This window comes from Monodelphis domestica, chromosome 4 (genome assembly GCF_027887165.1).
Source record: "Monodelphis domestica isolate mMonDom1 chromosome 4, mMonDom1.pri, whole genome shotgun sequence".
NCBI lineage: Eukaryota > Metazoa > Chordata > Mammalia > Didelphimorphia > Didelphidae > Monodelphis > Monodelphis domestica.
In genome coordinates, this window is record NC_077230.1 from 219,009,526 (window position 1) to 219,026,338 (window position 16,813).

Below are 16,813 nucleotides of genomic sequence, written 5' to 3' on the forward strand. Positions count from 1 at the left end.
AAAAAATAATGCAAAGGTGGGGGGACCCCCAAATCATTTGAGCTCTTGAGCTGCACTTTCTAAAAGTACACCTCGCTGCTTCAGTACCAGACAGCAAATTCCCAATCTTTATGTTCTATGTGAAAGCTCTGAGCATTTTTTATCCATTTCTATTGTCATTGGCTGACAGTATGGATAAGAAATCCTAGCTGTGTCTTAGAATGTGACTGATTTTTACATATTTGAAGTTGAATAAAACCCCAAGTTACTTGATAAAGGCCTTTTAGTTTGTTGAAATGTATTAATTACTATAGAAAAATGTTTTACATATCTTACTTCTTCATTTACATTTTGATCATCTAAATTTTGTTTTGCTAAAGCAATACATTTATTTTTGAGTCTTTAAAATATATTTTTTTAAAAATATTCTTAAGGAACAGAAAGTCACATTTTCCCAAAAGTCAAATTAATTTGAACTCCAGAGGAACTGGCTTAATTTCAAGAATTTTAAATCAGGAATCCTGAGTTAATTCAAATTTTTAGCAAAGATGGTAGAAATAAAGTATTTCTAATTGTTTTCCCTTTTTGAAAAATGTCTGTACTGTAGATTTATCTCTTAGAGACTGGGAAGGGCAGTCATTTGATTAGCAATATTTCTTTTTGGGTATATATACTTTAACCTAAAGAGTAGAGAACCCCCCCCCCAAACAATAATCCCCTTGTTCACTTAAGTTTACTTATTCATTTTCAAACCCTTCCCCTTAAAATTGATACTAAGTATTGGTTCCAAGGCCAAAGAACAGTAAGGGCTGGGCCATGGGGCTTAAGTGACTAGCCCAGGAGAGGTATGGGTTAACTTTTTGCTTTTTAAGTCTCTTGCAGGACTTGATTAAGGGAAGAGGATGCCTCATTTATTGGTTTAGTCATTTATTATTTGAACTGATAAAGGAGTATATTATATTATTTATGTCTAGATTTCAAATTCTTGAATTCTTTGAAAACCATGAGGGTGACCAGGTCCCTGGTTCCGGGTCAGGGAATAGGGACTTTGTGTTAGAGCATCCTGGTTGCTCCTGAGACGCTAGGAGGAGGCCAGGAAATGAAAACCAAGTGGTTGTTGGTTTGGATCTTGACGACCAAAGCTGCCCTGACAAAGAAAAAAGAAAAATCTATTCCAAAATGTTCTTGGTTGGTTACAATGAGGGGAAAAAAATGACCAACCCCTGGCTTCATTGACTGCTCATATCTGTTCTCAGAGGCTACATGAATTATGCACCATTTTGAAGGGTTATTCATTACAAGGTGTCGTCATAGAGACCACTTAAAAAAAACAAACTCTAAGGACATACAGCTCAGAAGACTTTATTTCTTCAGAACGCCTGGAGAAAGGGAGGAGAAGAGGAATTATCCAAAGCTGATCAGGCTTTCATTTATTGATTGAGGTAGCCATGGGATAACAGCTGATCCTCCCCTGTAATAGATTTGTTTTGTGTTTACAGATTGGTTCCTTGGAAGAGAAAAGGAAACTCTGAAGGGGCCCCTCATTTTCCTGTCCTTTTCCAGACTCCTCCAGTGTCCAGCGCTCTCAGGTCACTGCTGCCATGGGGAGTAAGAATGGGCATGTCCAGAGGATTCTGGCTGTGTGGATTGGAGTCTGAGAGCTCCAGTGATTCAACACATGTCAGAAAGGGAACAAGGAAAATAAGGATAGATGCTTGGAAGTGAAATTTGGATAGATGGCCCTTTGGAGAGAGAGCAAAACTCTATTTCATCAGCAGAATTAGTAGGAATGAGTGTCTATGAAGTAAACAGCAATGTCATCTTTGTCTTTTTCATTCTTTTTCTTAAACCCTCACCTTTTGCCTTAGAATCAATACTGTGTATTGGTACCAAGGCAGAAGAGTGGAAAGAGCCAGGTAATGGGGATTAAGTGATTTACCCAGGGTCACACAGCTGGAAAGAGTCTGAGGTCAAATTTGAACCCAGGACCTCCTGTCTCTAGACCTGGCTCTGTAAAGGTTAAAAGTAATGGTTGGATGATGATTATATGAGATTATGTGATCGCCAGTATTTATTATATCTTGAGTCAGAAATTTATTTACAAATATTTACAAAATGGAGAGGAAACAATAAAGTAGAGAAATGTAAAAAAATTAGAGGTTATCTATCCTATTAGCCTAAATGTTTACTCTGGGTCTGCTTAATCCAGGCAGAGATTAACTAACTCTCAACTAGGAAGGCTGGTGGTGAGTAACCACTCAGACTGCTCCAAGACAGAAGCTAGTCTCTTAGGAAACTAGGAAAGGAGTCGGCCTTTCACTCACCCAACAAAATAGTCCAGGAGTCAGAATCCAAGTTGAAGCCTAGTTCCAAACCCATGATCCAAGCTGCAGTCTCCAGTGAAGCTCCGTCAAAGACTATTTCCACCCAGAAGACTATCTCCAGAAGATAATATGTTTAGACTATATTCTCAAAGACAATCTCCTCTGAGGGAGTTCGGGGCTTGCTTTTATGGTGACTTCTTGTCCTTGCCCTTCTTCACAGAGGCCAATCACAGTTTCCAAATTGTGTACCATTGCCCAGGGAGCAGTGTCTGTGGGATTGACTTCTCTCTGAAGGTTAAATTCTCATCTAAGGGAGATTTTCTAAATCTCACCTACTGGAGAGGTGAATACTCATCAAAAGAGTTCACAGATTCCTACCTGACTGAGGTGTGAATTCTCATTTCCTGGCTGATTGACTTGAAAGGGTAGAGAGCTCCTCCACCTAGTGCTAAGTAGGGTGTTCAAGCTTTTGTTGATTCAATTCAAAAGTAGACAAAGGAGAGTTAATCCTGTCTTTAGTCTAGTGAGCTACTAAGTAGGGGTACTTAAGTTAGTATTAATTTAAGATAGACAATAGAGTAAAGAATTCTCTTTCACAGCTCTCAATCCACTGATCCATCTGACTGCCACCTATCGTTTTCATTTTTTAAAATAACATTGCCTAAAAAAAAAGGAAAGAAAAGAGATCTTAAAGAAAAAACCAGAGAGGCACTGGGGTATAGGACAGAGGCATCAAATGCAGGACTGCTATTATATATACTATGTTGTATATATAATACAATATACAGTATTGATTCTAAGATGGAAGATAAGGATTTAAAAAGAGTGAATTTGAATTTATTACAACTTCTAGTATTTATAAATTTGATAAATACACAAAAGTCTTACCTACACAGAGCCTGTCCCTGGGCAATATTTGAGAATAAGGTTGCCTGTAGAGGCAACTTTGAGCTTCAGACACAGTATCTCATTTCACCTTGAGCTGCCCTTCTAAATCTCCAAATATACAGGCCGCCAGGGGCGGAGACTGAGGGACACAGCTTTCCTGGCTCAGGAAGTCCCTCGGGTGGGAGCTGGGGCTACCACCTGGGGTGCTGAGTCTAGGAGGAGGCGGTGGGTGGCGAGGCCACCATGGAGACCCAATACAAGCTCAAGAGCCCAGCTATCAAATGTTTAATGAAAGAAGCAGCAGAATTGAAAGATCCTACAGATCACGACCATGCTCAGCCTTTAGAGGATAATCTTTTTGAATGGCACTTCACTGTTAGGGGTCCCCCAGATTCTGATTTCGATGGAGGAGTTTATCATGGACGAATAGTGCTACCACCAGAATATCCTATGAAACCACCCAGCATTACTCTATTAATGACTAATGGAAGGTTTGATGTACACAAGAAAATTTGTTTGAGCATCTCAGGGCATCATCCTGAAACTTGGCAGCTTTCATGGAGTATCAGAACAGCATTGTTAGCCATCATTGGATTTATGCCAACAAAAGGAGAGGGTGCTATAGGATCTCTAGACTATTCACCTGAGGAAAGAAGAGCACTTGCCAAAAAGTCACAAGATTTCTGTTGTGAGAGATGTGGCTCAGCAATGAAGATTGCCTTGTTGCCTTTATCATCAGGAAGTGATTCAAGCCAGACTGATGAAGAAGCCAAGGAACTTGCTAGACAAATCAGTTTCAAGGCTGAAGTCAATTCATCTGTAAAACCTTCTTTGACAGATTTAAACCACTCTTTCTCCTTAAGTGAACCACAACAGGAAGATAGGCTTGAAACAACACTCCAGGATACAACAGCTACATATATACAGTATACAACAGGATACATTGTATGATTCACAGAACAATACTGCAACAGCCCTACAAGAGCCTCCCCAAACTGTTTCCAAGAATACCTCCATGAGCCCTTGACAGCGCCGGGTCCAGCAGCAAAGTCAAAGAAGAACATCAACTTCACCTGCTGTTCCAGTCCAGCAGCCAAGTGCCAACCCCAACACGGATCACACTGGATCAGCTGTACTGATCATCATCCTGACTCTAGCATTGGCAGCTCTCATCTATCTGGCCAATGAGTACATAATTGACTTTGAGTTATAACATTGCTTTTGTCTTAAGAGCTATGACTCAAATGCTTCATTAAACATTCTGCAGTGGGTATGATATAAGAATTGTTTACAAATTTTTGTATTTGTCCCTCACCTCCTTTTTTGATCCTTATAAATGTCAGTATATATTTAGGCAGATTTTGAGGCTAATTATGTCCATAGAGAGTACATTAACAGTTATCTCAAGAAACTGGAAGTCAGAAGTCCCATATCCCACCACTGGCCTGCATTATGACTCTTGGAAAATCCCTTATAGCTCTCTATGCCTCAATTTCCTTATGTAAAAATTTGTGATAATTTTTTGTAAAGTCCTTTGGATAAAAAGTGGTGTTCAAATGTCAAGTGTTAAGTACTAGACATCTGCTTGAGCAGAATAATTGGAGAGCAGAGGAGAGCTGAAGAGAGAGAAGCAAAACCCCTTCCTTCTAGGGTTCAGATTCTAGTGTCCTACTTAAATGTCATTCATAGGAGGTGAAGTAGAATTGGGCATTTTATGAAATTTATGTGCATGTGAGAATCCATGTTTTAGTAAAGGTGAAAAATTACTTCCAACTAAAGCACTTGAGGAGAAAAAGTTACCACATTTGTGAATAGAATTGGCTAAGAAAAGGGAATGGTGCTTTGTAAACATTTTCTTTTATTTCTCCAAATAGTTTCAAATCCCCACAGATCTTTGGTTTTAGTAAAAGAGAGGGTCCAGGCCAGAAAATAATTTCTTTTTCCTTTGAAGTTATATAAGTTGATCTTAAGATTTGAATGTTGTGTCTGATTATATCAGTTGTATATCTTGCTTTTTAAATGGAAGGTTATATATAGCATGTTCTTATAATACTTATAAATAAGGAATATAATCATTTACCCAGTGCTATCTTTTAATTTTTCCAAAATATGCATAATGTATTGAAGAAATGTTTTGCCCATATTTTATGAAAAAGCAAGTGATTGAAAAAAGTGAGGAAAATGTGTATTTAAAATGAAGTCAGCGTGATCCAAGCCCAAGGCTTAACTGTAAGATAAATTACATTCTCTTACAGGAATATGTCATACAAGTTACCCAGGGTTATTACAATGCCTTGTGGGAAAACAGAGCCATGGAAATACTATCTTTATTCTTTAATACATTTAACTCAATGGCAGCATTGCAGGCAATCACTAGGGCAGTATTATTGAAGAGCTTTCATTGTATTTCTTCTTCTTAAAAAAATTTTTTTTGAGACTGGGTCTCCCTATCTCACTTGGCTAGAAGTGCAGGGGCTACTCAGGGCCCGATCCCACTGCCAATTGATTGGTTTGGAAGCTTTAACCTGCTTCGTTTCTCCATCTCTGCTCACTGGGAGCTCACCATATTGGTGCCAGACTTAGTGCAAACACCTGTTCATCTTTAATCTTAACTGTGGCTCAGAATTCCCAGTTTCAAGCCAACCAGCAGCCTCAATCTCCCGAGCAGCAGAGACTCCAGGTGTGCATCATGTTGCCTGACTGATTGTATTTTTACTCCAGGCAGCTCCCAACTGAAGAAAGGGCTGTGTTCTAAAAGGTCATTTGGAAGTCATTTGTTTAGAATACCTTTTCTCACCAGGAAAAAATAATATGGTGTTTAGATTCTGAAACTAGCCCACAAAGGACTTTAAATCAGAATGTAACTGCTATAAGGTCTTAATCAAGTTCATTATGCAGTTTTAAACCGTTTAAATTTATAACTTTTAAACTTATCTGACTTAGGTTGTAATTGTGAACAATCTGTAAGTAGCATTGAATGGCAAGTTTAATTTTCTCCTTACAGTTTGAGATCATCTTTTCATCCACTAGAGCTACTAGTTTTTATTTGTTGTAAGATTTAAAATGAGAGCACATTGTATAAATCTATGTAATGTGGTTTTCTTGAGCCTTAATAAATTTGCTTTGCAATGAAAAAACAATAAATCTCCAAATATAACCACAGAATTTAGACTAGGAGGGATTTTAGAGAGAAGGGGGGACTGAGTTCTATAGTTCATTAACATTTACAAAGTACTTTGTAAACATTATCTAATGTGGTTCTCTCAGAAAACCTATAGTATACTATACTATATACTACATATATATATATACTATATATATATATATATACTACAGATATTATTAGCCTTATTTTGTACAGAAGGAATATGAAGCTTATAGAGGTAATATGACTTGCCCAAAATAAAAAAATTTAAAAAAAAAACCTGGCAAATCCAGGATTAAAACTCAGATCCTTTGATACCAAATAGAGTGTTTTCTCTGCTATCCCCCAGTTTCTTCTCTTGACCTGGCTCTGCAGAGAACCATCCACATTCACTCTTACCATTTTCTCCCTTCTTTCTTTCTTCCTTTCTTTTTTCCTTCTTTCTTTCCTCCCTTCCCTTTTCTTTTCTTTCCTTCCCTTTCCTTTCTTTCTTTTCTTTCTTCCCTTACCTTCCATCTTAGAATTATTAATGTATATTGGTTCCAAGGCAAAAAAAAATGGTAAGGGGGATAGGCAATTTGGGTTAAGTGACTTGCCTGGGGTCACACAATGAGGAAGTGTCTGAGGACAGATTCAAACCCAGGACCTCCCATCTCTAGGCCTGACTCTCAATCCCCAATCTCAAACCCAGCTGCCCCCAACAAATAGAAATTCTGAAAATCAAAGAGATTACTAAAATTGCCAAAGAACACAATTCTTTAATAAAGTCATAGAATTTAGGGAAAGGAAGGACCTCAGAGTAATCTAACACATACTTAAATAGGTAATATCCCAGGTAATTAATTTTACAACCTCTTTAAAAAAAAAGAAAAACAATTAAAAAAAACCCTTACCTTTCATACTAAGTATTCTTAAAACAAACAAACAAACAAACAAACAAAAACCAAGGACCTTCAATACTAAGTATTGCTTCTAAGGCAAAAAAGAACAGTAAGGGTTGGGCAACTGTAGTTAAGTGACTTGCCCAGGATGACACAACTAGAAAGTATCTGAAATCAGAATTGGAATCAGATCCTCCTGACCCTATGTCTGGCTCTCTATCTACTGTGCTATCTAGATGACCCCTTCTAATCTCTTCTTGAAAACTATCAATCACAATGAACTAACTTATTCCACTAATATGTTATTCTCCTGAGGGTAGAGAAAGCACTTATGTTATTTCTTTATATAGTAATTTCTCCCCACCCCCACTTGAGATTTCATCCAAGGGGGGAATGCTTTTTTTTTAAAATTTTTAAAATATTGTATTTAATTAATTAACTTAGACTATTTTTCTATGGTTAGAAGATTCATGTTCTTTCCCTCCTCCATTCACCCTCCTGTAGCGAAAGAGCAATTCCACTGGGTTTTACATGTGTCATTGATCAGGACGTATTTCCATATTGTTGATGTTTGCACTAGGGTGATCTTTTAGAGTCTACATCCCCAATCATGTCCCCTCGACCCATGTAATGAAGCAGTTATTTTTCTTTTGTGTTTCTACTCCCACAGTACTTTCTCTGGATGTGGATGTTGTTCTTTCTCCTAAGTTTCTCAATATTGTCTTGGATCATTGCACTGCTGCTAGTAGAGAAATCCATTACATTCAATTGTGCCACAGTGTATCAAAGATTATGATTCTTAAACTGATTGACTTTGAGTAAGTCATCTGACTGAACCTGTTTTCTCATCAATAAAGGGGATACCATATGCTGGTGATGGAATACTATTGTGCTCAAAGGAATAATGAACTGGAGGAATTCCATGTGAACTGGAACGACCTCCAAGAATTGATGCAGAGTGAAAGGAGCAGAACCAGGAGAACATTATACACAGAGACTGATACACTGTGGCACAATCAAATGTGATGGACTTTTCTACTAGCATCGATCCAAGAAATTTCTGAGGGACTTAGGAGAAAGAACACTATTCACATCCAGAGAAAGAACTGTGGGAGTAGAAACACAAAAGAAAAACAACTGCCTGATCACATGGTCTGATGGGGATATGATTGGGGATGTAGACTCTATAAAGGATCACCCTAGTGCAATTATCAATAATATGGAAATTGGTCTTGATCAATGACACATGTAAAACTCAGTGGAATTGCTTGTTGGCTACGGGAGGGTGAATAGAGGGAGGGAAAGAACATGAATCTTGTAACCATGGAAAAATAGTCTAAATTAATTAATTAAATCTTTTAAATTAATAAAAAGGGGGGGTGCCACCGCCTGCCTTGCCTACTTCATTGGTTAGTCATGAAGCTGAAGTGAAGTGAGGTTCAAGAAAGCTCTTTGAAAACTAAGCACTGATGTAAAGTACCATACTTGAAGGAGGCATGTTTCTCCTTAGCAGTGAGGGTGGGTTTCAATCAGTTGGATAATCAGATTTCACAGAAGAAGAAATGAACTGTCTGCTAAAAGGAAAAAGAAAGTATTTTATAGCATCCAAAGCTTTCTTGAAATATCCTGAGGACCTAGAGTATGAGGCAATCCAAACACTTGTGAATGCTAGACTTTAAAAAAAGGGGGTGGTGGAACCCCCCCCCCCCCCCAATGACTTCAGACCAGCAGCATCGTGTCTTCTTGTCTTTGGAGAAAGCAATCTGAATCATGAGCCCAAGATCATTGATGCAGACCCATGACCAAGTCTGATGTAAGCAGACCTTTCTGGTAGTCAGGCTAGATAACCTCAACGTAGTATTGCCTCATCTCTCTCATTTCTTTTGATGCTCTGCCTCTCTTACCTCGGAGCCCCTTTACAGCCTAAATCCGAATCAATCATTTTAATGGACTTTGCTGCCCTCTTTTGAGCATCAGGAGTAATAGAAGAATTCAAAAGCGAGGTATGTCCCAACCCTATAAAATGATGGACCATATAATATACAAAATGCAAATTAAAACAATTCTGAACTTCCACTTCATACCCATGATTGACAAAGACACAAAAAAGAGAAAAATAATAGTTGTTGGAAATGCTGCAGAAGAACAAGCAAACTTGCTTGTAATGTCGGTGGAATTATGTGCTGATCCAGCCATTCTGAGAACCAATTTGGAAATACGTCCCAGAAATCACTGAACTGTCCATTCCTTTGATCCAATGATCACACTGCCGTTCTTATACTCTGAAGAGATCAAAGGGAAAGGAACTACATGTACAAAAATAGTTCTAGTAGCTCTTTTGGAGTTGTGGCAAAGAACTCAAAACAAATAAGGGGAACATAGATTAGGGAATTGATGAACAAAGTACTGTATATCAATATAATGGAATACTATTTTTATTTATTTTATTTTATTTTTAAAATTTTTCCCACACTCCTCTCTTTGCTCCCACTCCCAGAGATGACAAGCAATTCCACTGGGTTTTACATGTGTTATCTGTTGGTTGTCTCTCAAACCGAGGATGACGATTGTCTTTGTGCGTTTTTGTGCACAAAGACACCTGTGCATGAAGATTTAAGTGGAAAAGTTGATGCACAGAGACAGTCCCACTCTCTCGGCATTGGAAGCCTGGGTCCATTGGCATGAAAAGTCATTACACCTGGAGACTTCCTCAGCTGCATTGGATGGCTGTGTTGTCTTTTGTGCTCCATCACGCCCTAAGCACTCCACAGTGCTTTGCTGTGTCGCCATCTCAGCCGTTGAACCTTCTTATTGGTTTCTTCCGTCTGTTCTGCCAAAGCAGTCTTCACATGCTGGGTGAGCAAAGCCCTGGTTCACCAGGGGTCGATGTCGACCCAATGGCTACCCTCACAAGGTTTAGCCAGCCTGTCGAAGCCGTTGCCCGGGTTATGAGTGATAACATGTGTTATCACTCAAATCTTATTTCCACAGTATTCATTTTTGTAATAGTCCTCTTTTAAAACCAAAACCCCAAGTCCTATACCCATATAAATTAGTGATAAATCACATTTTCTTCCGGATTTCTGTTCCCACAGTTCTTTCTCTGGATGTGGATAGTGTTCTCTCTCCTAAGTTCCTCGGGTTGTCCTGGATCACTGCATTGCTGCTAGCAGAGAAGTGCATTCCATGCGATCAAGACTTGAATATTTCTAAAGTAGGCTCACCACTCTATCCATGTTATCTTTGCCTCCAGAGATGATTCTTCTCATGCTGAGAAGTCCCCAAATTAGACGGTGTGTTTTAGGTTCTTTTAAATTTTATTTAATTAGATGATTTAGAATATTTTCCCATGGTTACAAGACTCATGTTCTTTCCCTCCTCTCCTCCCACCCCTTTCCTGTATCTAATGCACAATTCCACTGGGTTTTACATGTGTCATTGATTAAGAGTTTTGGATTTTTTCAATGGCTTATAGGAAATTTACTAATTTTGTGGAAATGGCTACAAGTGTGACTTAAATGATTCTGTCGCCTCAGGAAAGTGCCAGTTGCAAAGTAGGACAATGAACAAACAGTGACCTTCTGCTTTCTTCCCCCCCCCCCTCCTGTTTTTCAAATCTATGAGCAATTTCTACAGACATGGCCTCCATCCTTTGGAGATTCCTTTTTTCCCAAACCCTTACCTTCTGTCTTGGAATCAGTACTATGTATTGGTTCTAAGGCAGAAGAGTGGTAAGGGCTAGGCAATGAGGCTAAGTGACTTGCCCAGGGTCCCACAGCTGGGAAGTGTCTGAGGTCAGACCTCCTATCTCTGGGCCTGGTTCTCAATCTGTTGGATCATCTAACTGCCCCACTTTGGGGATTCTTATGGGTGGGTTTCCTTTGTCATGTCCTTTAGCCTGAGAAATCTGAAACATCTTCAGAGTTTTCGTACAAGGTAATAATTTTGCTTTGCTTTGTTTTCACCTTTTTTTTTAAATTTACTTTTTTTTTAAACCAATTACATGTAATAACAAATTTCCACATCAGTTTCCTGGAATTATATGATCAAATTGTCTCCCTCATTCCTTCCCTTCCCACTCCAGGAGCTGGCAAGCAACTCATTTTGGGTTATACATGTATCAACACGCAAAACATTTCCATATTGTTCATTTTTAAGTGAATAATCTTCTAAATTCAAAACCTCAAACAAGTGAAAAAGAGTATGCTTTCATCTGCATCTTTACTCCAACTCCAGTTCTTTCTCTGGAGGCAGATAGCATTCCTCTTCAGAATTGTCCTGGATCATTGTTTTGCTTAGTAGCAAAGCCTATCACATTTGATCATTCCACAATATTGCTGTTACTGTGTGTAATGATACACTGGTTCTACTTATTTTGCTCTACATCAGTTCATGTAGATCTTTCCAGCTTTTTTCTGAAATCATACTGCTCATCATTCCTTATAGCAGAACAATATTAAACACCATTCAATCATTCCCCAATTGAGGGATATCCCTCTAATTTCCAAATCTTTGCTGCCACAAAAAGAGCAGCTATATTTTTGTACAAACAGGTCCTTTCCCATTTAAATTTTTTTTTCCCCTTTGGGAGCTTTAAAAGACTGTCTGCCCTTTGATCCAGTCATAGCACTGCTGGGTTTGTACCCCCAAAGAGATAATAAGGAAAAAGACTTGTACAAGAATATTCATAGCTGTGCTCTTTGTGGTGGCAAAAAATTGGAAAATGAGGGGATGCCCTTCAATTGGGGAATGGCTGAACAAATTGTGGTATCTGTTGGTGATGAAATACTATTGTGCTGAAAGGATTAATAAATTGGAGGAATTTCATGGAGACTGGAACAACCTCCAGGAAGTGATGCAGAGTGAGAGGAGCAGAACCAGGAAAAGATTATACACAGAGACTGATGATACATTGTGGCACAATTGAATGTAATAGACTTCTCTACTAGCAGCAATGCAATGATCCAGGACAATTCTGAGGGGCTCATGAGAAAGAACACTATCCACATCCAGAGAAAGAACTGTGGGGAAAAGAGAGAAAAGCAACTGCTTGATCACATGAGTCAATGGGGATTATGATTGGAGATATAGACTCTAAATGATCACCCTAATGCAAATATCAATAATATAGAAATAGATCTTGATCAATGACATATGTAAAACCCAGTGGAATTGCTTGTTGGCTACAGGAGGGGAGAGGGAAAAGGGGAAGGAAAGAACATGAATCATGGAAAAATATTCTAAATTAAATAAGTAAATATATATATATATATATAGATATACATACATATATATAAAAAATGGGATCGATCACATAGTGCGACAGGGAAATGATTGGGGTTTTGATAATAAAGGATCGCTCTACTGCAGATATAAATAACATGGAAATAGGTTTTGAACAATGATACATGTATAACCCAGTGGAACTGCTTGTTGACTTCAGAAGGAGGAAGGAAAGAGTGCAGTGGAGCATGAATCATGTAACCATTGTGAATCTTAAAATTTCTCACTCTACCTTGGAAAGTTATCTTAAGGTTATGGTTAAGGTTATTCCCCATTTAAACAATGGAGGTACTTGATCAGGAATGTATTGAGAACTTAACCTTACTCCACCCATACTTAGGCATACTTTAGGGGAAGATAAAGTTGTAAAACTCCTTAGTGAACAATGAAAAAGTACTTAACCCATGCTAGGTCTATTTTTAGATCTAATACAAAAGGGTGCTAAGTACCTATGAAGGCCAAATTAATCACTAAAAGGTCAGGCAACTTGCTAGGGACAAGCTTAGTAAAGAGGTGTGAAGTACTCAGAAGATATAATCTACCCAGAGAAGGTGAGAACTAAAAACTAAGAATGGCTGTCCTAGGGAAAGCATCTACTGTGATTGGTAGATGTGAAAATTTAGGGGAGGTGGCATAAGAGAAATTTCTTTTTAAAAGGAACTGTCTGAACCAGCTCAAGGTAGCTTGATTTAGTTCAGCTTTGGTAGTAGGTCAGGAGTCAGAGGAGGCTTCTGGGTCTCTGAATACTAGAGTTTTGCTTGGAAAGATCTTGTGGTGAGTGATTAAAGACTGACTTAGTTTCTCTCTTAAAGAGAAAAGGCCTAGGCCCTAGCCTTTTCCTACTATTTCCTCTTACTCTGTCTCTTTCTCTTTCCTTAATTCTTTGATTTGTATTAATTAAAATCTCCATAAACCCCAGCTGACTTGGGTATTTCATATTTGGGAATTTTTCACATGGCGACCACTTATTTTTTATTTAATTCAAGACACTAAAATTATCTTTACAGTTTTGACAATTCAAAGTCTTGAACCCATATTTTCATTGTCACACCATGGAAAAAGATTTTAAATAAAAAAGGGGAAAAAATTCTTTGGGATACAGATTTAGTAGTAGTATTAATGGATCAAATTAGTGCATTAAAAGGTATGCATCTTAGAGCAAAAGGAGCAGAACCAGGAAAACACTGTACATAGAGACTGATACATTGTGGTACAATCGAAGGTAATGGACTTCTCCATTAGTGGCGATGCAATGTCCCCAAACAATCTGCAGGGATCTAAAAAACACTATCCACAAGCAGAGGATAAACTGTGGGAGTAAAAATAATGAAGAAAAACAACTGCTTGACTACAGGGGTTGAGGGAATATGACTGAGGAGAGACTCTAAATGAACACTCTAATGCAAATACCAACAATGGGGAAATGGGTTCAAGTCAAGAACACATGTGATACCCAATGGAATCACGCGTGGGCTATGGGAGAGGTGGTAGGAGGGGGAGGGAAGAAAAGAAAATGATCTTTGTTTCCAATGAATAGTGTTTGGAAATGACCAAATAAAAATTAAAAAAAAAAAAAGGTATGCATCTTTTATCACCCTTTGGGCATAATTCCTAATCGCCCTCCAGAATGGTTGGATCAGTTCTCAACTCCACCAGCAGTGCATTAACATCCCAGTTTTCCATATCCTCGCCAACATTTATCATTTTTCCTTACTGTCATATTGACAAATAGGTGTGAGGTGGTACCTCAGAGTTGTTTTAATTTGCATTTCTTTAATCAAGAGACATTTAGAACATTTTAAAAATGATTACTGATAGCTTTAATTTCATCTGAAAGCTGCTTATTCATATCCTTTGACCATTTGTCAATTGGGGTTTGGTTTCTTATAAATTTAACTTAGTTCTTTATATATTTGAGAAATTAGACCGTCATCAGAGAAATTTGTTATAAAATTTTTTCCTCTGGTTTGTTGCTTCCCTTTAATCTTGGTTGCATTGGTTTTGTTTGCACAAAACCTTTTTAACATAACCAAAATTATTCATTTTATATCTTGTAATGTTCTCTAGCTCTTATTTGGTCTTAAATTCTTCCCTTCTCCACAAATCAGACAGTAAACTATTAATGTCATTTTTTATGCTTAAGTCGGAGAACTATTTTGACCTTATCTTGGTATAGGGTATGAGATATTGATCTAAATGTGATCTCTTTCCATGTTTTCCAGTTTTCCCAGCAGCTTTTGTCAAATAGTGAGTTCTTATCCCAAAAGCTGGGATCTTGGGTTTTGCCAAACACTAGATTGCTGAGGTCATTTACCCCTAATATATTCGAATCACTGATCTATTTAGTCAGTACCAGATTGTTTTCAAGGGAGCAATTTTAAATAGAGCAACTGCCTTGTGCAGAGGTGTTATGGGTGGCCACTTACCTGACAAGATTCAATTGGTACTAAGTAGTTCTTTTTATCCTTTAAGGTCACCTACTCTTCTCTGCTGCAAACAATTGTATTACAGACAATTTACAAAGTAATTAAAGGAAACCAAGGGTAAAAAACTTCACTTAGTCATGTAATCATAAAGGGATTTGAAAACTGAACTTCAGGGATCAGATATCACAGGTTTAGAGTTGGAATGGACATTAGGGCTCATCTAGTCCAAACCTCTCATTTTAAAGATGAGGAAATAAGCTTCCATACTCCAAGGCCATGCAAACAAGGTGAAACCAGGCAATGAAACTTGGAATTTAGAGCCAATTAAATCAACAGGGCCTCAATAAGAGCATTAACAGATATTCACTGAATCTGCCAGTCTCAGGTTCTCAGATTAGTAAATCAGGCAATGAAATTTTCTCCATACCCAGAACTCCCCTAATCCCATCTGAACTATCAAATAAGAGATTTTTTGTTGTTAAACCACCCAAATGCAAAATCAATGACTAATTTATAGTGCTTTATTAATTTCATTTCTATAGAATTTCTTTCAGTAACCCAGGACATAACCCTTCCATGTCACATGCTTCATATCTAATCTTTTACTGGAATTTTTTCATATTATTTTCCTCTCATCTACCTTACTTTATTCTGTTCAACATCTCAAGTTCAACTGCTATCTACTTGGGGTTTTAAGATTTCCTGGCCCCAGATAGCAAATTATGACAATGATTTCTTGCCCTAAGGTTTTCAGTGACAAAAATATTTTCACAATAGAATATTTACTGACAGGTTCAAAGATTTCCAAAGGTGGTGTTAATCTCTAGATGCTATCAAATTTCTTTCCTTTCTCAAAGCTTTTGCTCAAGAAATATTTAATGAATGCATTCATCTATTTTCTTCCTTTGACACTTCATCTCAAGCATTCAATCCACCCTTGACTTTTATTTACCAGCCTTTGTTTTCCTTCTTGGATCTGTGACTTCAGCAGTGAGAAACTCCATTATGGAAATTTCTCCTACAAATACAAATTGACAACTCAACTGTAACTTGTAGTCTTAAGAGAATGATTTAGGAGGCCTGAGAATGATAGACCTGCTGGAGAGTACCCAAGAGCATATTCATTGCTGAGTAAACTGCTAGTCTTCCAAAAAAAAAAAATCCATCACCCTAAAGTCAAATGTTTGAAAATAGCTAGGCTGGACCTTGGACAGACATGTAGCACTTTTTGGTTTGTGCTTCAACTGCACAGCCTTTAAGAACCCATTCTAGGAAGAGGCTCCAAAATAGGACGTCAGCTGGGGATCTGTACAAACATACTTTGCCAGTGGTGTCCTACCCAATTCTTAATTAAGACAAATCTTAATGGATCATCTCAAGCCATCTGAAATTTTAAAATCTAAATAATTGCTAACTAGATTAACATTCCTGGCAGATGGACATAAACATTTTATGAAGGTTACTGACCATTGACTACTTTGATCTGAGATCCTAAATGAAAATTTAGTACCCGTATTTCCAATACTGCAACCAAGTCAAGAAGACAAAAGGATGTCTATTATTGTTGTTGGGTTTTGACATAACCAATTCTCCATGACCAACCCCATTTGGAGTTTTCTTGTCAGATATTGGTTTAGCATTTTCTTCTCCAGCTCATTTTACAGATGGTGAAACAGAGGCAGTTAGGTGACTTGTCTAGGGCCATACACCTAGTTTTGCATTTGCACTTACAAAGATGAATCTTCCTGACTCCAGGCCCAGCACTCTATTTACTGTGCCACCTAGCTGCCCCAAAAGATGTGTACTTGCATGTTATTACTAATAATCAAATTTTCCTTTGGTGGAATTCTTGGATTAATATTGAGCAGTGAATCATTAACAATCTTA

The 16,813-nt window shown here is 37.9% G+C and overlaps 1 pseudogene; it reads left to right on the forward strand.

The window, feature by feature from the left end:
* Nucleotides 1-3,434: 3,434 nt before the first annotated feature.
* LOC100022213 (ubiquitin-conjugating enzyme E2 J1-like) lies at nucleotides 3,435-4,482 on the forward strand (annotated as a pseudogene).
* Nucleotides 4,483-16,813: the final 12,331 nt, after the last annotated feature.